Source organism: Macrobrachium rosenbergii, chromosome 10 (genome assembly GCF_040412425.1).
Source record: "Macrobrachium rosenbergii isolate ZJJX-2024 chromosome 10, ASM4041242v1, whole genome shotgun sequence".
Classification (NCBI taxonomy): Eukaryota; Metazoa; Arthropoda; class Malacostraca; order Decapoda; family Palaemonidae; genus Macrobrachium; species Macrobrachium rosenbergii.
Window position 1 is genome coordinate 73,001,446 of NC_089750.1, and position 24,419 is coordinate 73,025,864.

At 35.6% G+C, this 24,419-nt stretch overlaps 1 long non-coding RNA gene across 1 annotated transcript; it reads right to left on the reverse strand.

The window, feature by feature from the left end:
* Positions 1-7,657: 7,657 nt before the first annotated feature.
* On the reverse strand, positions 7,658-13,630 carry LOC136842864 (uncharacterized). Its single transcript, XR_010854368.1, has 5 exons — positions 13,527-13,630; positions 12,236-12,360; positions 11,784-11,911; positions 8,496-9,383; positions 7,658-8,435 (listed from the first exon to the last, which is right to left on the reverse strand). It is a non-coding gene; the product is annotated as an uncharacterized lncRNA (long non-coding RNA).
* Positions 13,631-24,419: the final 10,789 nt, after the last annotated feature.

Sequence of the window (24,419 nt, forward strand, 5' to 3'; positions counted from 1 at the left end):
AGCTGTCTCGACAGCCATTGCTATCATATGGCAAACCACAGAATTCCCTGGAATGACAACTGATTTTGTACATTTCAAGGTTGTCGTAATGTAAGCTATGAACTTACCTGGTTTTTTACGTTTATGTACAACTTAAATTTCAAGATGTCTGTGTTTTCATATAGAGCTTTCCCATGGTTATATCATCTGGAGTTTTAGAAAACAAGTAGGTTAGGATTCAGAAAGTCTCTTATCTTTCCAAAAAGGTGGTTTAGAACTTACTGAAACCTCTGCTCAGGACTCGCTAGACTTTGAAGTGTTTAGTAGAATTTTGTAGTAAGGTGAACTAACGACTGAAATTGCCTTTTATAGAATATAGTTATCGATAATGGTTTGGCTTTCGAAAAGAGATGCCAAGTTGTGAATACTTTGTTGTGATTTTAAGTATCTGAGTCGGTAACGAGCAAGAACGAAGACTTTCCGCATCCCAATTGATAAAAAAATGTTCCAGGCTTCTTTCAGAAACTGGACTTTGTCAAATGAACTAAATGAGATTTTAATAATGAGACCCAGATTTAACTAATGAAGCATTAACAAGACAATCCTGGTGCCGAAATCATTATAAACAGCCCACAAACGGAAGCTGAACTGATTATTGCAAATTAACTCGAGTCCTGATCTACTTATAAAACACCGGGAATTCCAATAATAGTCACAAACCAATTTCTAAATACGGACAAAACTCGACTGAACCAATCTAATTGCCGATAAAAAAATTCCTATTACTAATTACTGAACCCCGAAGTGCCCAATCATCAACTAATTGCCAAATATAAACCCGCTGTCACCAAAACATAACATTTGACTGCAATGAACTAAACTGTTTCTTGGTCCAAAACTTGATCATCACGTTAATTTGTAGTAACCACTTCCGTTTGTTTATAATAATTTGGGCACCAGGATTGTCTTGTTAATGCTTCATTATTTAAATCTGGGTCTCATCTTTAAAATCCTTTTTCAGATCATTTTACAAAGTCTAGTTTCTGAAAGAAGCCTGGAACATTTTTTATCGGTTGGGATGCGGAAAGTCTTCGTTCTTGCTTGATATCGGCTCAGATACTTTTAGATTGAGAAAGTTAAGGTATTCTGTGATAATTTCATAGTTCAGGAAATCTGTTTGTGACTCCTTTAAAGTTTCTTTCGATGTTTTGCATTCAAGAACTTTGTATTGTGGCATTTTTGCATCTGTGTTTGTGACACTTCTGAATGAGGAGGATTTGTGTGTTGTAATTTGAATTCAAGGAGATTTTGTTGTGGGAATTAAATCCAAGGAGTCTTTACTGCGTTACTTTTGAATTTATGTAATTTATATTGGCACTTTTGAACTCAGGTAATTTATGTATGGCACTTGAATTCAGGTAATTCATGTCGGCACTTTTTAATTCAGGTAATTCATGTTGGCACTTTTGAATTCAGGTGATTTATGTTGGCACTTTAATTTGGGTGACTTATGCTGGCACTTCTGAATTCAGGTAATTAAGGGGCACTTTTGAATTCAGGTGGTTTGTTTGGCACTTTTGAATTCAGGTAATTTATGTTGGCACTTTTGAATTCAGGTAATTTATGTTGGCACTTTTTAATTGAGGTAATTTGTTGGCACTTTTAAATTCAGGTAATTTATGTTGACACTTTTGAATTCAGATAATTTATGTTGGCACTTTTGAATTCAGGTGATTTATGTTGGAACTTTTTAAATTCAGGTAATTTATGTTGGCACTTTTGAATTCAGGTAATTTATGTTGGCACTTCTGAATTCGGGTGATTTATGTTGGCACTTTTGATTTCGGGTGATTTATGTTGGCACTTTTGATTTCGGGTGATTTACGTTGGCACTTTTGATTTCGGGTAATTAATGTTGGCACTTTTCTGGGTTTTATGTTGGCACTTTTGAATTCAATTATTTATGTTGGCACTTTTGATTTCGGGTAATTAATGTTGGCACTTTTGAATCTGGGTGATTTATGTTGGCACTTTTGAATTCGGGTGATTTATGTTGGCACTTTTGATTTCGGGTAATTAATGTTGGCACTTCTGAATCTGGGTGATTTATGTTGGCACTTTTGATTTCAGGTAATTTATGTATGTTTGACACTGCTGATGAATGTTGCGACACTTTTGCATTCTGGATTTTATGCTGCCACCTTTGAATTCAGGAAATTTTGCTGTGACACTTTTGTATTCAGAACCTAAAGAATGTTTTTTTTTTTTATTAATTTTATTTCTGGCTAGTTAGTCAGTTTGGTATTTTTTGGGCTTAGAAACTTTGTTGGTTTGTGTGTTATTTTGCAAAGCAATTGTCAGTTTCAGCTATAAAGCCTGATAGTTTGTGTGTTTTCTGATTAGAAAGTCTGCTAGTTTGTGAATATTTGTCTTTTTTTTTCATTGAAACATTGTTAGCATCTTTCTTCTCTTTAAAAAAAAAAAGTTTTATTATCTTCTCTAAAGGTTGTTTGCTTGTGGTTTTGTTTTTTTGGCATAAAAACTTAGAGCTTTGTTTGTTCAGGATTTGTTTGTTAGAGTCCTTGTCTCTGATTTTATTTTGTCTAGAATTTCTGTACATTTATTTTGTCAGATTTTGCTAGAATGTATCTTTTAGCCGGTGTGTTGTTCTCATGACTTGGCTTGGATGTCTTACAGCTCGTCAGTTTTTTTTTCAGTCTTGTTAGGTCGTAAGTTTTGTGCTTAAGTTTAAAAGTCTTAAGCTTAGAGAGTTTGTTAGCTTGCGAATTTTATATTCAAGAATCTTGTTAGTTTTATGCTTAGAAGGTCGTGTAGTAGTTTTTTAGTTCAGTGCTGGCAAAGTCCAACACCACACGAGAAGTTTCCTCAGTTACACAGATCGTTGGAGGTTTCTCATCGATAGTGAGTCTGCTCTCGTCCATTGCGTAGAAAGTGTTTGTTGATGAGTTTTTCACCTTTGAATTCTGTGATTTCCGATACAGTAGTTAGGACTGAAAAGTATGTTAGTTCATCATTTTTTTCTGCTTGATTTTGACCTAAAATGTCCGTTTTTAAATATTTTTCCAGGTTACTTATTTTCCTAGGAAGTGATTGTTCCAGAGGTTTAATTTTTGCTTAGAAGGCAAATCTGTTCAGAGTTTTTAAGCCTAGTAAAGGTTAGTTTGGGAGTTTTTTCCCCAAAAAAATTATTTACGAGATGTTTGCCTATAATGAGAAAGCATTCATTTCTTAGCATAGAAAGTGAGTTTTTTTCTGCCTAGATGTTGATTTGCGAGTATGTTTGCTTAGAAAGTCGTTAGGTTAGTTTGTGAGTATTCTTTTCAGTGTGTGTTTTAGATTTTTGCCTATAACATTAAGTTCGGGAGAGTTTTGTTGCCTATAAAGTTTACCTTGTGGGTTTTTCTTTACCAAGGAAGTGTCAATTCAGGAAAGGTTTTTGCCTTAAAAATGTCGGTTTGAAAAGTTACTCAGCCTGGAAAAGAGATTTTTGCATGGAAAAGCTGCTGGTTCAGTAGTATCTTGACCAGAGAGTTGGTCTTTAGTTTTTTTTATTTTCCTTGAATTCATCGGTTCAGAGATTTTGTTGCCAAATAAACTATGCAGCAGTTTTGTATTGAAAATTTAAAGCAGAGTCTTGAGGTATAATGTCTAAATTAAAAGCATTAAACTCCGGGAGTAATTTTTTCCTAAACAGTACTCTGGTCGTGGAACTATAGTGACAGCTTTGCTCTTATTGTGGTTAAAATGAGAAAGGGTTATTCATAGTACTGTGGCTCAGTTTTAATGATCAATACTCGGCGCAGATTTTAGTGTCCTTTAAACTTGCAGAAGTAAGCAATATAAGATAGTTTTTATTTAAATGCTTGTTCCTTTTAAGCATTACGAATATGTAATTTTCGCAAATTTGTAGCCCTGTTCAAGTAACCTGGTCTAGTAGTCAATGTGAAACAATATTATTTATTTGTTGGCCCGTTCTAGTGAACAGTTTTTAGTCTTGCGGTCCTGTTTTGATAAATAAGACAAACAGCAATTTTCATAGTGCTGTATCTGCTGAGCAATATAAAACAACAGTTCTTATAGTCTAGGAGACCTGTTGAGATGAGCAATACCAAGGGAAATTTTTAGTCCTGTAAAAACTGGTATGTGAAAAGCTTGAGAGGGCATCACAACCAAATATCACACCTACAGAAATGTTCGTATCAGCTGCAGGACATTTCTCTCTAATTACCTGGCAATGGAATGATTTTTGTCAAGACTAATCTCACACAGAACCTAAACTGGCCTGGTGGTCCACGTGTACGGTGAAGGTTGACGTTAGTCCGACCTGCTGTCCTGCTGGGGGAGGAAGAACGGGGCAGGAGGATATTAGCTTTGCACGTCTCTGACCATTTACCCGACTCAATCACTTACATTGAATGGTGTTCGGCCTATGAGACGAAGTGGTTTGTTTTGGGAGGGGGGAGTGCCTCAAGGCACGCTTGTTCCACTGAAGGGGTTTGGGTCACTTGTCTGCTTTTGGAGAGAGTGTATGTGTCTTAGTGTAATTAATTGTTTTTGTTGTAACAAAGGCTGGAGGATGATTTGTAATGTTAATTAAAATAAAGCTAAATTAATTTTGTCTGATTTTCTTGTGGAATTCCCGTAGATCTCTGGTTCAGAAAGACATCTGAGCAGAATATAAATGAATGTACTTAAATAATCTTGTGGACAGAAGTAAATTCGTGTAAACTGCTGCAGACGAAGATGGCACAGAATTAAGTACTTAACATTTCAAAGTTAAAATGTAATAAACTCAAGAGTGAAAGATTTAGTATCGATCAAATGTGCTGAGTAGCGAGTATAAATCCTTAAAAGGTGCCATCTGTCAAGTAAGTTAAAACATCAACAGTACCAGCAAAAGGATTAAAAATTAAATTCCAATTTTGCATTTTGCTAACATTAAAATTCTTAAATATGAAACTGATTAGCAAAAATGTTGTTCTATATGTTTCATAATATCCGCAAATAATTAAAATTCTGGTTAAGAAAATTCCTTTTTAATCTTGTGTTTTTTACAAGTAATCAAAGGCATTGCTTCGTCAAATTGAAATAATGAAAATTAGTCAAGAAAGGGGGTTTGAAGGAACAAATTCTAATGATTCAAGTATAAAAGAGAAAATTAGTAATTTCAGTTTTAAGTTCAGCTGAATGAGACTATCTTGAAATGATCAAAGAATTTTGTCAGTCATAAAGTGTACTTCTATATGTGAAGGGAGTGTCACGCTTATTTTATGACATTTAGCATTTCGGCGTCAAATTTTACTAGGTCAGTGGTAGTGGCAAAATTGAAGTCTCCAGTGCTCGTAACATGATTCCAATTTTGCCACCGGTACTGGTAAATTGATGCTAAATTTGACGGGAAAATGCTGGAATATGCCAGGGAACAGGCTGTGATAAACAGTCGACGCTGTACCAAGTGATTTCAATCACTGGTCTATATTGAGAAAATAAAACCAGCTCTCCATATAACGGCCGTGAAAACAAGGATAAAAATAGCCAATCGAGTAATATTTACGAGCAAGTTATCGTTTAGAGCTGTAAACAGAATTCTGTCAGCCACAAAGTCAATATTACAATGGCTAACAAGGTCGAGAATAAATTCATCGCAGGTAGTCTTTTAGTCTTTTGCTTGTCGTTATTCGGTTTCTGTGAGAATGAATACAAGACCCATTTTCTCTTACAAGGCGTAGGAGAAATTCTTGTGAGAAATCTCAAGAAAAACTGAAAACAAAAGTCGAAATGGATGTTTATGGGCGTAGATTTTCTTACATGTTATGAAGGAACTGGACTTGAAATATTTTTTGGCCATTATGCATAGAGGAAGAAATTTTGGCGGTAAAATCTAAGGAGTTTGCACTAGACGCAACATGTTAAACAAGCTTTTGCCCCGGTACGAAATACCAATCATAAGAGTGAACGTAAGCCAGGTCTTCTCTCGGTGGTAACTTTAACCCCAACCCTACTTGGACTCCTTATGTATACAACGGTTTTCTTGTACATCTTGACGTACAGCACGCGAAGAACAGTGACGTAAGAAAATGGGAATAGGTCTAGGAAAGCACGAGGAAAGTAGGGGCTTCTCCCCATCTCGGTAATCATCAGCCGTCACCTTCGAAAACAGCTGCGAGTTGGTCTCTTAGGTGGTAACTGAATGGTTACGCCTCCGGCTGAGGACACGCCCTTCAAGGGTCATTGCAGTGCTGGCTCCAAGGAGCATAAAAAATTAACTTTTTTTATTTTTGTATTGTAACGAGAAACCACCCCATTTTAAAATGTATTTTATTGGATTTTAATAAAAGAGCGTCCGGTTATTTGTCGTTTTGTATTTCACTAAATTTTACATTATAACATAAATCATGATTTTTTACATATGACGTCATAAAGAACTTTATCATCAGTACAGAGAACTACTGATCTCATTTGCAGTTTACCCTGTACAGTAATACATTTATTTAACTCATAACAAAATCCTAGAAAACATTGCACTGAAACGAGTCCATTGCCTGGATTTTTATTTTGACGCCATTTTAAGAAAACTGGTTTTTTACGACTTATTAATGAGAGAGAGAGAGAGAGAAATACTATTATGAAGCATTTCGTTAAAGATGAGGTGAACTATGAACAATGCAAGGACAAATTTTTTCTTTCCAAAAAATGACAAACCACTAAGCTTTATAAAATACCTCTTTTGCCAGTCTTAGCAACACTATATACTCTCGATTTCCAAACTTCCTAAGGATTAAAAGGAAACAACCTCACCACAGAAAACAGCATTTCTTGCTAGCAACTGGAAATGACCTTTCAACTGAGAGTCCGCAGATGAAAATATTTGATTTACCTCACTTTGCAAGAATTGGGTGCCATACACAAAACTGATACCAACAACATTTTTATCTGAAGCACAATATACCACCACTCTGTTCACCTATTCACATGCTCCTCTTCTGAAGCATCTGATGGATAAATCAGTGGTGTTAAACGATGCAGATCTGATAGGTAGCATTCTAATATTGCAATTGCAACATCCAAAAGAACAAAAACTAGACTAGGAAACGATAAAGCAGATGTTTAGTCAACAAATCAGGGCAAAAAACAAGTCAGAGTTAGGTCTTACTGTGGTTCCACCATCTTAGCCTAAACTAATGATTTCAAACAACATTGTACTGTATATATAACCTCTGACTCATACTAATCTGCAGGAGAATGAGATTAGCTCTGGAATGCAAGTTGTGAAAATAGAGATCACATCAAGAAGATATAGTCAATATGATGGTTTAGTAAGGATGATGCTGCAAATCACCCTAACCAACTACTCCTGTCTTGACACTTTTCAAACACTACTAACGGGTTTGGAGTGGACAAGGTATCCAAACCTGCCCGAACTTCCTTTACCTAATCCTGGGTTGGGGACACTGTCAGAAACCAGAATAGCTAATGGCATTGCAAAGCTCTTCCTCATCTTCATATACAAGACTTGGCAAAAAGGCCAGACAGCATCAATCCCTGGGATGGGTAATTGCAAGTGGACCTATATCCTCAGCAAAGTGCAGATCAAAAAGTCCAGGTGCTTAAATGTCTTTCCAGAAAAACTCAAAAGGCTACTGATGGCTTGGTGAGGTACAGCTCAAGATGAAAACATGGTCAAAGTCAGGTCTCTCTTGCAGATCATACAGAAAACTTTCAGCTCTTAATAAAAGGCTTAAAGCTCTAGAGGAGTGCCTATTCAATGACTGACCTCAAATGTCTCAAAGAGAAGGAAGACTACTAGAGAGGGATGGGGCTCAAACGAAGCTCCTTGACCACAGGTTTGGCAAGTATGTTCACGTGAGATAAACTGATGCTAGATAAGACTACTATACAAACATCAATCCATGCAAAAATCTCCCTCCACTCTCTTTTGTTGCTTTCAAAAAGAATTAACAGAAAGAATACTCATCAAATAACAATACTTGCTATCTTTAGAAGAATAGGAGGATGAATAACCCTTGATGACGAGACCTTACCTTGTACGTCATCAAGGCATCAATGTACAGTAGCTGCTGCTAAAATCCAATTGGAGATGAGTGTTAGAACACCCAAAACTTATTCAAGAAAAAGATCAGAGGATGAGAAAAGACTAAGTGCAGTAGCTAGTGGCAAAACTGAACTAGATTCTATTTATGTGGTACACTGAATAAGTTCTTTGTTATCCATGGACAGAGTTCTTGAGGAGTACGGAGGGTCCTGGTTCCTGTGAATCCATGGTCCAGCAATGTCATGACCAACGGAGAAGACAAAGTGTTACTCATAGTACAAACTGGACACAAAACATACGATTTCTACATTCAACAAAGCTCTGCTTTCCCCTATTAAATAATGAAAAGCGAGTACTTGATTCCATTGTTACTGCTCATTACCTACTGAGCTTTCTTATAGAACAAAAGCGAGTACTTGATTCCATTGTTACTGCTCATTACCTACTGAGCTTTCTTATAGAACAAGTTAAAAGGCCACTGATTCGAAAGGCAAGTTTAGGGAGACAAAAACTTTCGTGTGTTCTATGAGGATAGAGCACATACCAAAGAAAAAAATGGTCCTTCAAAGCATTGTTGAAACCCCTCTTCAACTTTGTGGGAATCAAATTCTACGTTATTCAAGACATATCGACAATGAAATAGATGAAGGGTACTGATGCTCTTCAATATGAACACGTGAACTAGAAGAGGCTAAAAAAAACTTGAGAACCAAACCTTTCTGCTGATGGGGAAGACAAAGGAAAAGGTCAGCAAATATTAGAGATTTAAGATATAAAGGCACTACAAGAACCTCAAGAAGACAACCATGAAAACATACCACTCAGCTCTGTATAAAGGACCAACTCCCCACAGAAACACTGCATATTGAAGTTTTGTCACTGAACATTGCTATCAGTGGTTGAGTTCTCACAATAGAAGAGAGAATGTCCACTTGACGATCCTTAAGACTTATGAGCAAACTGGGGAGGAGTGACGTTAAAATAGCACGCTGGAACACAGGCTTAATGTGTATGAGAGATGCAATAGAATGAGCAACTGACAAGCGAGACAGGGAACTCCCACCAGCAGAGGAAATCCTATCCTTTGCTAAACATTGCTCTTTGCTAATTTTACCACCTGCTCTAGTACGAGGCATTGCTTAAGTGAAAATGAAAAGAGGTGCCTATAAGACTCAGTAGTCATTAGAGGAGACAGCTTTTGAGGATTATTTACAAACTCAATTACATAACTATTCTAAAATGTTGTAATCTTTCAATGGCAGGTTGTATTGGTTCTCATCACATCCTCAGATGGTAGCCAGTTCCATATCTCGAATGTTGACAACAGCACCTGAAATGCATAACATAATTAAGCATGAAAAACAAATCTGTCATCCTAACACTTCACACACTTCACATACAGTACTATCTTTTTCTAAAAGTTATAGGCTGGTCATTTTCAAGGCAATTCATTTATTATACTATTGAGAGTATACTGAAAGAAGACTACAACAAGTCAAGATTGTCAGACTACAGTTGACACAGACTTGGCTCTCAAACTCTTGTAAACAAACCTTTTGTCATAAAACCTTCTATCAAATCTGCATTTCAACATCTTAAATGTTTTTTTTCAACATCCGTCTGGGTAAAAGTTGTACTTCTACCAGCAAGCACCCCAATTGTTCTTCTTTCTTTCTGGTTGTTTTCACACTTTCCCTGTACTTCTTTCCAGGTCATCTTCACTCATTTAATCTTTGGATTATTTTTAAGTTATCTCATTGCAAATCCAACCAAGGAATCACAATGTGTGGCCAAAAAGAGTTATATAATTTTTGTTTTTGGCTCACCTTTTGACTTTTTATGTTATTATTATACTGTTGCTTTTTAATACTACAGTCAAGAGGAACTATCGAGCTTCAAATAGATAGCACAACCAGCAGCCTACTTTGAAATGTAACTTAACAAAGATCAAAGTAAAGTACCACAAAGTCCATTCAAGATATTTCTTAACTGACAGATATGAGGTGCAAATGCCAAAGAAGTGTAATTAAGAATGACTTCCTTGGGCCAGCCATATAAAATTTTGCCTAGATTCATACCTCACTTGTTCCATTAGATTGTAATATTAAGGTAATTTTATATAAAGGCCTCACCCGTTCCATTAGATTATAATAAGGAATTTTATATACAGCAATGGAGAACTAAAACAGGCAATGACCTGCCTAACTGTTCAAATGAACCTTTTTTATGGCTTACACACAAGCCTTAAAATTATCTTGCAGCTCTTGGACCGGTGAAACTAAGTTATAATACTCTTGCAACACAAGATTTCTACATAAAAGTTAGGGTTACCTCACTTCATAGTACCTTATACATTTATAGAAACTACAAAAATAATTTTATTCAAACATGCCCGCTAATATTTTTAGATGGATATTCACTAACTAAAACATTAACTAACCATTCCCACAAGCTCAATTGGCTTGACATAAGAGCAGCTAAGTTTTGGCCACATTGAGGCCCTATTTCATTACAGTATTATTATGGAGTTTAACAAGTCATTAGGCCCAAGTTCTAGACTAGAACTGCCCTGTAAAGAGAACTGAAAGATGAAGCACAACAACGTTTAAGACACTGAGGAACAAGACACTGAGGAACAAGATAGCTGCGTTATATATCAGTATTAGAGAAGGTACTGTGCCGAGAAGGCTGAGAAAAATGTTTAAAACTGAAAATTGTTTGGCTCATGACAGATATCAACAGCAGTATTTTTTATGTAGAGGTAACTAAGATGTATCACATAAAAAAGATGAGGTTATGCAATGTACCTTGAATACTGAGATGGCATTTAACAGCATACAGTACCATGTTATGCTATAAGATGGGGATTAAGAAAACAAAGACTAATGGAGGAAGCAATTTAGATAGTGATGTTAATATACCATAAAACAGGTGTTAAGAGAAGAAGCTTGGAGATATGTAAGAAGTATATGAAATAAATGTTGCCCACTGAGGAGCAGCACTGATGTAGCTACAAAAGGCCCCTAGAAGCTGCAAAATGCAGATGATCTTGTTTTAACAGCAGAACCAGATGAAGTCACAGACATATTTAAAGGGTGAATATTGAAGAGAGGACTGAAAATTAATGTAAGAGTAGTCACAAGAGGTACTCTGGATCGAAAAATGAGTGAATTAAGGGAATTTAGAGGCCTCAAGTATATGAGAGCAAAAGAGAAGAGAAGAGGATCAACGTGTGGTAGAGACAGGCCTTAGTGCAGTAGAATATTTCTGTTACCTTCAAACATTCCCACATTTGCTTCCAAATGCACTTCAAGTCTCTTCCCAATACTTTAAGTGCAACTTGCTGATTTCTTTGCTTCACCTCACCCTACCATTACCTGTTGGCCTAAATTTACTTCCAAATACCTGCATGAATCTAAAAATATACTGTATACATAAAAGACACAAACTTAGGTAACGGTGCAAGGCAATGAAGAAGTGCTTCTGTGAACCTCAAACCTTACAAAACTGGCATCAGTGAAAGCATAACCATTACAGAGAAAAGGCTGGATTACCCTAAGAAAAAGCCAATAATGTCTTACGGAAATATATTACTATATGTTTACCTATGCCCATTTGCTCATATTTAATCAATTCACTTTTGTCAGTGTGTTACCCTGTCTTTGCTATGGTTTACCACCATTTTCCAACAGGCCTGCTGACTTTTTTTTTTAGCATGATGAACACTTACTCATTTCTAGATCAGGGATCAGATCCACTGGTCCATGGGAGACTTTCAGTGAGAGTAGGGTGGTTGGTTACAATCGCTCTTAAACAACACTACTCTTCTATCCCATGATCAGTGTTTAGTAGTATGACCTGCAAAGAATCAGGGTATTAGATTACACAAAAAACTGATGAATTAAAAGGCATAATGAGGTTTGTAGGTTAGCAAAGATTTAGCACCCACTCATCATCAATAAAACGGATGACAGAAAAGTCTGGGATTAGGCCAGCAAAGACACTTCTCCCAAAATTCTATGTTATCTATTCAAACCATACAATTTCAATACATTTCTTCTTAGATTAACATAGGTAAAAATACATTATGACTCCCTGAAATTCAGATTATAACACACTGGGACTCAAACTGAAGGCCGTGCTTGAGAAATACTCAAGTGAATATTATATTCTGCAACTTACCTTTTGGTGCTTTGCAGCCTGAAAGATGGAGGACTACCCTAATTGAGTTCCGTCTAGGTATGAACTGCTTCTTAAAGGACTTCTCTTTCTGTATAGTGAAGGACATACTCCAAGTTGAGTCACTCCTGAAATCAGGGGGAAGGGAATGTCACTACCAGGTATTGAATGACATGAAGTGCTTGCAAAAGGCAATCCGTTTGTCTCTCCACCCGTTAACTCCCAGGCAGTTTACTGGATGGTAAAGCCTAGAATCATGCCTATAAATGAACTGAACCTACCACAGTGTCACATTTCTAGATTCCCCAAGGATTTCATGAAGACAGGAACATGGAGGTCAGCTATCAGATGAATTTCATCATCTGCCAGTTTATACCTCTGAAGATTTAGACAAGGAATACTCTCTATCACTGTGTTTTGTGTTATTTCTGTCTGAATTTCCATTTGGTCAAAGTCTGAACCCATCCCCTTTTCCATCTGGGCCTTCCTAAGTGCCTTCGTCGTGCTGCTTCCGAATCCACTAAATTTTTGGTAATTCTATATATTAGCTCCGCGCCTGTTTTTACCTTTTCAATTGGTTTTTTCTACTTTAAGGGGCTTTGATACCGGCGGTGCATCTGCTTGTTGTCGGCCAAATGGAATGTCCCTTCGCCGTGTTTAGTACTGGCCTGGGGGGTTTACCTATACGTTAACAAGTTATTGCACTTGCCGGACAGGATATGAACCGTTCGAAACAAACGTAGCTGTGCTCTGTCTTGTGAAGATCCCGTATGGATACCCCTTGTTGGATGGACTTCGGGGGTTAATTACTGATTAATTAGACTCGAGCGCCAAAAATGAAATTCATAATTAGCAACCAAAAAACTGTAGAAAAAGTCAAGTTATAGTGCCGTCGGCGACGCGGAGCTACCCCCAAAACAATCACATTTCATCTTGGCTATAAAAATGAACTGTCACACCTTCATTAAGGCCATTAAATTTGCGCTTATACCCAACCTCCTCTGTCACGAGCCCAGCCCAAACTCTTACGCCGGGCTAGTTTCTATTATATCTTTGACAAAAGGCCTAGGTTAAAATAGCTTTCAGCAACAACAATTGGCCGGAGTATCAACATACATACCTTGAAGTTAGCCTACCTGCATGGTTACTTTTAGGACCCACCTAGGCTAGGCCTGACAATTTTATCAATAAATAATTCAGTATTCAAAGTAAACAGTAGGCTTATAAGCCTTAAATTTTGTTACATTAACTAATCCTGCATTTACTTAAATAATAGGCTTGTCAGTTAACTTACCATAAACTCCGTTTTCATCGGTTTACAACAACGAGGACCAAGGACAAGAAGAAGTCACGACACCATGACAGCTTGCCAGTCAAAGGTGGCTAATGGTGTCTCCCAAGTTATCGTACCGTATTTGTCTAAATTGTCGTACTTACATCAATACTATCGTACATAGTTTTCATCATACAGTATCCTACATTGGATCTCATCCTATAGGCTTATTTGTATAATCGTCATCAGAGGCTAGGTGAAAGATAAGTTTTATCATAAACTTTAATTTGTTGTGACACATAAGCAATTCATGCACCGTTTATTTAGCAATAGCATGATATATAGAGAAGTTTAACCAATCATAAATACTGAAGGAGCGATCATAATACTTACGAAGTATGTTGACTAGGAATAACTAATCAATTTTAAAGATTATTCTGCGATATTCTTAAGGAGTTTTCATTTTCATTAGCGTATGTGTAATTTGCTTGTTTTGGGAATACCTTATACAAGTTTGTATGTTGTGTAGTTGAGCCCTTTGTCTATGTATATACAGTCATGTTTTTACTGTTTATATTAACCTATAATGACTGTGCTGACATCTAAATGTGTCATTTACTAGACACTACCTTGTAAGAATCTCCTTTGGGGGTTTTATCTATGGTACTGTATTTTCTATATTTTTCTGTATTTCTGTTCAGTTCTACAGTAGGTTTCCTTACTCCACTAATACATTTTAATCTCTTATTAACTTTCTTACTTTTTTTCCTCCTCTCCTTTCTTGACTGGGCCAGGTGGTTTGATCCTGTGTCAGATAGCTTAGATTTACGTGAGACAGATATACTTAAAGGAATGACAAGCCTCACTCTCAGGGATTATACCCAGTAATGTGCACTGCTCCTAACACCAAGGCCGTTAATTTTTAACACAGTACTTAGCACTAATAAGACAACTGGACATGAGACTCACCTGAGCACCATGTTTTCTCCAAACCTTGCAGAAGGCCACACCAGTTTCATCAGCTAAATCACTGTTTTAATTATGACAAATATGGAAACAAAAAAAAAGAGAATACCTTAGGTAATTACGACACAATTGGAAAAATTGGGTAACTGGTCTTCAGTGGTCCAATTCACAATTAGTGGCTAATAGTCTGGGGCAGAAATTATGGTAAATTTTGTAAATTAGTAAAATAAATATATTTCTATATAAAATTCCATATTTCTACATTTCTATTTTATGGCATTATATATGATTTTGTTCTTTAACTGTTGGTTTAATTTCCATTTTCATATGAACTTTCAATGCCTTATAACCTACTCCAATTGGGCTGCATGAACATGACTACTCTTGTACCAAGCTTGTTATGGTTTTTTGGGAAGGCGAATGACAACTACCACTTTACTTAAGAAATCATTGTTTATTTAATGATATTTTACATGATTTTTGAAGTATTTTGATGTAACAAAAGAGAAGACGACACAAGATATGTAAAAGAAAAGCCATGACCCTGACCTCATGTAACTTGACCATCTGTACTAGATGTCTAAGTGAACAGCAGTAGCAGCAGCTGACCTCTACAAATATAAAGGTTAATTTTTTTTCTTCGTTTTTATTTATTTACCTTTTTTTTGAGAGACAGGATCTTGGCATTAGTATTCAACATAAAATTGACGGAAGTCAACACAGCAAAGCCTCACCAAAAGATGGTGATGAGGATGAACAGTCAGAGGATTAGTAATAGTAGGATTGGTGTGGGCCTCGATCTGTGTCCTTGGGAGTGCACACCAGAGCTGAGGCGATCACCGAGACTTTGGTTGGGCTCATTTAATCTACATCTCAACAATCTACTTATACTGTATAGCTAAACTTGGGAGATGATTTGGTACATAAAATATACCTGGCCAGTCCACATTTGATCTTTTGGATTCTTCATTGACTCTACAAAGACCATGCTGGTTATGCCTTGATAACCTAGTTGATCAAGATTCTGTTGAAATTGTACTGAGTGAGCAAGCTTCCATGAAAAGTAACCATTACAAAATATATACTAAAAATACAGTTAGTTTCAGTAATTTTTAAACGTTAACTCATTTATTGCCCATTTGTCCTAGAATTAATCATACAATGGCACAAAACACTGACAAGATTATAAGACTGGTGCTGTCTTGCTGGAAAAAATTAAAACTATAAAATACCCAGCCTTATAGAACATATATTTATATATATATATACTGTATATTATAAAAAAATCTATAGAATGTATGAAAAATAAAGATTTGCCCCCCGGGCCACAATTTGTTGCAAGATGTGATACAATGGTAAGTGTAACATTTGCAGCCATTTTTTTTTTATCATTAATACTGTATTGAAGAACACTAAGGGTTATGGAAAGTTTTAAGAGGTAGAAGGTTTGGAGGGCTCACTAAACACTATACACCACACTTTATCATCACAGGAAAACTATTGGGACCCAGACTAGACTTTGCGGAAGAAAGTACTTTTTAGAGAAGTTGCTTAATTTTAACATGCACTTTAGAACCACATTGCATGGCGCAGCACACAATACCATAATTGGCTCCAATGAATAAAGCTACAACTTTACCCCCGTGATTTAGTAACCACAAACATCTTTTTGCTACCTTCATGGTCCAAGTGTTGTATTTCTTTCGATTCCACGGTGTATCATATGAATACCATTCTTTTTATTTTAATTAAGACGTCTTAAACAATTTAATTTTACCAAGCGCTCTTCCAATATAATATTATATACTGTACCCACAAAATCAGCCTTTTAGGATATGGTATAAATCAAATTGGAACTGTTCTACGATATTGTATGTCTTCAAGTCCCATAACAAATGACTCATTCTAGATAGGATCAAATCAAAACCGTTTGTACACTATAAATATTTTGGCAATATTATTCATTCTGCTCAAGCATCCCTTGAATTAAATGGTATTGCCAATATGTAACAAAAACATATGACTACTTAGAGTATGGAAATGTCATCCCTCTTTAAATTACTGAAAGTATATTGCATCATTACAGCAAACAAAATCTTATTAGTTTGTGAATTAGTGTTCACTGAGAGTGAAAAATGAGCCAAGGTTCATGAAAACACAATCAGGAGAAGATATTCAACCATTATCATGAATAACAAAAGTGAGGCAAAACGGCCATGAATGTCAAGACTTCATCCACTGTGGCTGCATTTTTCTTATTTTGATCTTGCAGTATTCATGCAAATAATATAGGAGCATCCTCTTCACATAAAAAGAATCTTCTTAGTTTTCATTCAATATTTTAATGCACACTAACAAAAACCAACAGAAGTAAAGATGATTCTGAAGCAAGTCAGTAAACACACATTGTCAGCAAAAGCTGGAAGTGCGATGGGTTTCATCATGGCATTGTGCTGTCAATATCCAACTAGTTCGTAAGTATCAAGAATCTACAAACAGCAATTACAGGTGCTTTCACAATTACTAAATACTGTACGTGTGGAGAAATTGTCTAAAGGAACACCAACGAAGAAAAAGCAACGTGCCAGAACTAGTGGGGAAAGAAATTATGAGCTGAAATGTTACTGAAAAGGGACTCATGTCTACTAACATCTGGATTAGATGAACCCATGACTCTGTTAAACCCACGAAGGCTGGTAGTTTATAACACAAATCTATCAATACTGAATATATTTACTGGAAATAAAACAAAAAACCTTTTTATCTCAAAAGAAAATTATTCACTGAAAAAAAAAAAAAAAAACCAGGATGAAGAAAATGTGCCATACCATGTTTTCCTAACCAAACCTGCTGCTGGCAAGTGTAGCTGAGCATTTTCAAGGTATCAAATGGGAGTCAGAAAGAGGAATAAAATGCATTCAGGAGTGGAAAATAATAAAACACTTTCTCACAGACATGTCCCCATTTACATGATGATTGTTAATATTAAGCCTTCTTAAAACATAAGAACCACAAATAATTGTCTTTAATTTCTAACTAAATGCTTACACTGACATTTATCCTTGTTTTCCAATTCAAGCTGAGTCATTTTATGATATTGGCAATGATGATACCAAGTACCAGTAACTGAAGTATTACTGTATACACTAAAATTCACCTGCATAAGTGAAAACATGAAGCCATTGTAAAAAGAATCAGTAATGTGGGTAGTAAAAAAAAAAACCTTATTCAAATTTGAAACTTAATACAATATTATAATTATGGATCTGACTATTACGAATATCTATTTATCAAAGACTATAACCTTTATCTTTAGACAATTTACTATGATTAAATGAAGAACCTACAATCTGGAAGTTATGGAATTGTAAGATATCTAACTGTGAAAAGTTTTTCTGTAACATTTTCATATAAGTAATTTTTATTTACAGATGACCACCATGGAATTTTCACTATACTGAAGATATTGTTTATCACCTGTTTGTTGCCTTTTGGCTACGACAGTGGGCATGGTAACGGACGGGCAATGGTTTACACCCCTTGGCCCACCTTGTATCCATTACTACTTCTACTTTAACTATATCCTCTCACCACCTATTAATGACGAGGCTGACACTTGTACTGCAGTGTAGGAGGTGGCGAAGGCAAACTCAGTGAAGGTCTTTTGTTCGGATCCTCGTGTTAGAACTATTTTGACAACCTTGCCCTTGAACTCATGTTCACGTCTACCTTGCACTTGTCTGCTGAAAAATTACTTCACTTTTTGTTGTTCTATTAACCTCTTGCTTCTTAACATCATTTTATTATTTTTCTTCTATCTGTTATTCCTCTCCTACTTGAACTTTCTTTCCAATATATGTATGTATATACATCTCTATAACTGGCATAACAACATGATATAAAATATAAACAAGGTATATGACCATGTTGTTTCCATTTCCTTGTGGCCATAACACTTGTGTGTGTGTGTGTGTGTGTGTTATATATATGTATGTATATAGGTGTATACAGGTATTTATATGTTTCTTTGACGAAAAATACTAACCAACAAACTCATGGAGTAAGAATTCCAATACACAGTACTAGGCACTAGAAGTTTATCCTAATGTTAAGACTGAGGGTTTGTTTCGTATATGAACAAATATCAATTCCAGTACACTTTAATGTAACTGTTAACTGGCTAAAACAGTCAATTTTAAACTGCATATGCCAATGGGAGAAACAAAAAGTTCTCAAATTCTCAGATGAATTTTGATATAAAATCTTAAAATCTCACGGAGAACTTATATTTTAAAATTTTTCTTCCATGTTATAATGAACAAAGGGTCTAAATTTGATAAAAATGTTTTCCATTGACTTGAAATCACTCAATTTGGAACCTGGAAAAACTGTGTAACCTAAAATCTTCTGTATGGGCCTAAAAATTTTTGTTTAAGGCTCCTGAACTATTCATGGTTAGAAAACAATTCAAAACAGATAAATTTCAAGGAAAATAGGTTGAATATAAAAATTTTAGTATCTAAAGTTGTAGCTTTCCTCATTAGACCTTTGAATTATCAATCTCTTGACAAGAGTAACTACAAATTGCCATGCTATTTAATTGTATAGTACAGTAATATCGTTATAAATTTTCTAACCTATGTAAATCATATCTATGGGGTTTTGTTTTCAACAATTTTTTGCAAGTTGGCATTTTATACCTGGGGACCAACCTTAAGAAATCAACTATAAAACTGCACAGCAGGAATACCATTATAAGTTCACTTACCAAATGATTATCAATAAATAGTACAGCATTTTCAGGCTGAAAATTACATTCATAACCATTAAAATATAAAAATCAAACGTGATAAAAAGCAAAGAGAAAGACAGAAAGGAAGAGAGTGGAATAGATACTGTATTTAGAAGGCTGTATAAGGCTACCACCCAACTGGGAAGGCTCACCACCGTAACGAGTACACGCACACACCTTAGGACCGTTAAGGGACAATAATTACTGTACAAGACATGAATGGAATGGTCATCCAGATCCCAGGCCATGATTATAGAAAAGGGAGATGAAGAATGAATGTGACACACAATGGTTATGTTACAGGAGGTCAACAGAACATGAGAGAGAGAGAGAGAGAGAGAGAGAGAGAGAGAGAGAGAGAGAGAGAGAGAGAGAGAGAGAGAGAGAGAGAGAGAGAGAGAGAGAGAGAGAGAGAGAGGCTGGGGAGATGAGTGTCAAGGGATGCTACAGCCACACAGCACCAGAACACAGGATTCAAGAAATTAAAACTAATGCAGTATCATGAGTGAATAATGCAGGCAAGATGATCTGGTCAACATGAAGCTTTACATATAACAATGAGGTGAGTATATCTGGCATTACACGAAACATGACGTTGAGAATGGGGCACTACTTACAGTGTACAGAAGTTTCACAGAAACAATCAAACATACTCAACGTGGATGTTAAGTGCACTGTACAGACCACATATGTTTATGACAACACAGCTCTTTCACAAATTAACTGGCCAACTCTGTCCACTTGATAACAAGAAGTACACTTCATGGAATCCCTTTAAAACATGACCAGTTATCTTTCGAAACATCATAGTAACAACATACCGTCACTGTTTGCCTTGATGGTGTCACTTGATATAATTAGCTTGACTTTTTACAACTAAAATTACAAAGACAAGTTTGGCATGTCAAGTTTGGAAGATTAATTTTTCTCTCTTCTCATGAAATATGGCTGCCGGCCAAACCCTGCTGCTCCACTCTTCCTTAATGAGGAAGTGTGTCTAACACTGTTACATCAGAGTCAATATATAATTAAAACCAGGACACTGTGATTCAACAATGATGGCAAAACACAGACAGTTACATATAAATCCTATGTGCGTACACAGACATTGCACCAAATACACATACACAGTATTCCTGTGGCTTTTTATAGGTGCCCTGTCAGAGCTGTACACTACTGATTAGTCTAAACAGTCTTTGGGCCTTCATCTGGCAGTTTCAATCATACACTAGATCATCCACAATATAAATAAACTTTATATAAATTCTATACAATTGATGGGCAATGTTGCAATACTGAGCAATCATTCAGCATTCCATAGACAGTAATACTATTTCATACACCTACGTATGGAAAGAAATAAACTATGTGAAATGTAAGGAGGAGGAAGGGGCAGACTTAGTAACTTTGGTGAACATGATTTCAACATGACTGAAGTGAGATACTGAGGCATATTAGATATATGAATTCTGCCCACAAAGCTTGCACATCATTTTATCAATGAAGATAGTAACAAAGTACATAATGATAAATGTGGTTAACATAAAATTCTAAAATGGGCAAAATACATCTCTTAATATGTGGTACAGAATATTACCATAACTTTACAGTATGTGTCTAATTAAAATCTCAAAATGTTCAACAGAAAGTTATATTCAAGTAAAGCAATTTACTGTTTCTACCTTAAACTAAGACTACATAATGTTATGAGCAATGGTAGTTTTATTTCTATAAAGCATTGGCATTCCTGTTCCCTACCATAACTGAATGGGGAAAAAGAAAATTTCATTGTACATTTCATATTTGTTAGGTACTGCAATTGTTAAACTGAGTACATGTCTGATTTACATCATAATTCATGTACTTCAAATGCAGAAAAATTACCCTTAAGTACATTGTCTAAATCCACAAATCCATGATAAAACTGCAACTGCTTCTCAAACTAAAACCATTAATGTTAATGAAAGTAAAAAAAAAAAAAAAAAAATTCCCTAGTAGCCATAAAAATGTGCTTAGGTAAAAGGAAAACGTTAGTACTTGTTTGATGTTAGGTACTTAAGTACAAAACAGCATTCTGCAAATTGAAATATTTACAAAGTGAATAAAATTAATAATATAAAATTACATGCTGCACTAGCAGTTTAAAAAAAAATCATTTGACCAAGTACGAAGAAATTTGTAAGATAAGGATACTGTGGCACAGCAATATTCATAGACTCTTGATCATTTGAATAATCGTGTCTGTTGTTATGGGAATTAATACATTCAACAGGCACCTAACTGCTATTTATTTGTAACCCTTCAAGTAAGAGGTGCAGTTTCAAATATTCATAACTTTTGTCTTGCAGATGATAAAGAAATCTTAATAGGCAGAAGTTTTGGTTAATCAGATTTTATTGGCAGTACCAGGCTTTCATCAACTGTGACCAGATATTTTCTATAGAGCATTGAGTCTATGTCTGACAGTATGACTAACAAAACAAAGGCTAAATTGCATGCAATAACTGCAATTTACAATCATTATGAAAAACATGGCCAGAAAAGTTCTTTAATAATTATGTTCTGCCACTGACTTACGATCAATTTGGCTTGCATCCACTCGCACTCACAATGAAAATCTATGAAAATTACAAATAGAATAAATTAATGTTTCCAATGTAACATACAAACCTATTCCAAAATAAAACCAAATTAATATTCTGTACAATTTACTTGACTGATGGACATGTAGATTTTTAATCTGAAGAATATGTGACACAAAGTAATGAACTAACTAGATAATTGATGCATGCCACACGCACAGTTGTCAGACTTATGACAGAGCAGGAACATACTCTGGTCGTAAGTTGGGTATTATCTATATCTGGGTGAAAGTTAACTGCCAAGAGATCCATCTTGAGATGTTTCTTGACCCAAGATGCAGGCTCCATATGGTAAACAGGTGGACCACCAAGGTTTTAAACATTTTTGTTCTAAGTGTTTAGTCCTAGTATACAGTACCCTAAATGAAAAATCTACCATCTTTTAATAATTTTCTGTCCTAAGACATACAGAATAATAATCAATGGAATTCAGGGAAAACAGTGAGCTTTTCCTTTGTGAAATGTATAAACCATGACTTTTCAGTGCTTGAAGGAATTACTTTTGGTTTGTACTGATAATCAGTATGCATAATTGCTTTTCATGGCTAACTGATCCTGATAGTAAAAGAGATGTTTAGACAGACTTTTTCATATTTAAAAACCATGATCTTAGATAGCCAAATGCTTTGGATCCCACTGTACACCTTATTTATATTGATCCAAAACAGGAATGATGATTCTACGTAAGTGACAAGAAAAATGCACCTTTGTAGCCTAAGATTTGTATGTCTAACCTGCACCAGTATGAAAGCTACTATGACATGGACAAATCTGTGTCCATCCAGGTAGGAAAGAGGTGGCTCTTCTCTTATATCCACTTGCTTGCACATACAGTATATATATATAACACTTTCATATGTTCACACAAAATGAACCATTACCTATGACAGCTGAATATCTACTTAGGAAACAGGAAGCAAGTAAATTTTAGCAGAAAGCAGCAATCAAACTGAAAGGACTGTGTCAGGTGAGAATACAAAACGAATGAAGGATCCACCCTCTTAAGGATGGATGACAAGATCTGAAAAACTAACACTGACTCCCTCACCACCCAACCAAAAAAATTTAAGAAAAAAACAGTAGTTTATTAAAAGAAAATCCACAAAGAAAATGAAGGCAGAGGGCCATAATAAATGAAAATGGAAGAAAATGACTTTAAATGCTCACCTGGTATTGTCTATTTTCTGTGGAGAATGCAAACCAGATGTTGTAGAGAGCACTTTGCACTCTTAGACATAATCATTTAAATTTTCTTTTAAAGGAATAAAATACAATTTCACATTCTTCTTCCATGACAATGTGGGAAGTTCTTCGTATACTAAACCTAAAAGGGCGGCCTTAGTGAACACTCACACAATCAGAATGAAATTACTATAAAAATAAATCCTACAAGATTTAAACAAGAATACAGGCTCCAGAAATGGCACCACCAGGCAACACTAGCAAATACCTTTAAAATAAAAAATTATAACAGATATGAAGGAGAGTGCACTTGTGGTAGGGTATACACTACATAAAACCAAGAAGTATAAAAGAAAAAAAAGGGAAGGGAAGAGAAGAGGCAAACATGTTAATGATGAATGGGAAAACAGAGGCAAAAATGAGAACAGAAGGGAATGGACTGTCCTATACAGATGAGACAGGAAAGAAATATAGGGATCTTACTCCTTCTGAGGGGAGAGTTTCTTTCACCTTTCATCTTTTCCTGCTTGGGTAACGTGTGCATATACTGACAACTTGAACGGAAGCATAAGGCTATCTATTTTCAAATGGTTTGGCTGATACAAACACATAAACACATTACCTTTCTCTAGCTTCACTGTCAGAGGCAACAAACATTTAAAACAAACTGAGAGAAGGTAAATCTACAAAATCAGAAAATATACTCTTTAGACCTTCAAAGTTCATTGTGGTTAATTTCCTCATTTTCATCCTCACCGGCAGAAATGCAATACTGAAGAAACGTACCTTTCCAATTTCTTTGAAGGGTGGAGTAAGACAGTCAGGTGAAATTGCCTTTGAACTGACAGTGGAGAAGTTCAAGCAAAAATTTTCATCAGAATCAAACTGTGATATGGAAGACCCAGTGTAAGTGTGGAAAGCATGGCATGTGATGGTGAACAAGTTGAGAATTGACAATTCTAAGAGTAAATGTATGCTTAGCTGTAATGAATTCTTTCGCTAAAGTTTTCTAAGAATTAATTTCATCACAATACAACAGAAATTATGGATATTTGAAACAGCAAAAGTACAGGTATATAAATTTTTTAAGAGTACGCACCCTGAAATATTGGTAATGAAAGGTAATTTACAATAAGCCACCATGATTTAATAATGGACTACAGTAATGAGTGCATCACATCACATGAAAAACATCTAAGGGGAGGGGGGAGTATGCCATCTTTTTGCATGATGATTACCAAGTACCCAGTTGCAGTTATTATGCATACAGCTTGAGATTTTTCCAATCCAGAACAGCTTGAGGTTTTATCTTAGTGATTCACATTCACATTA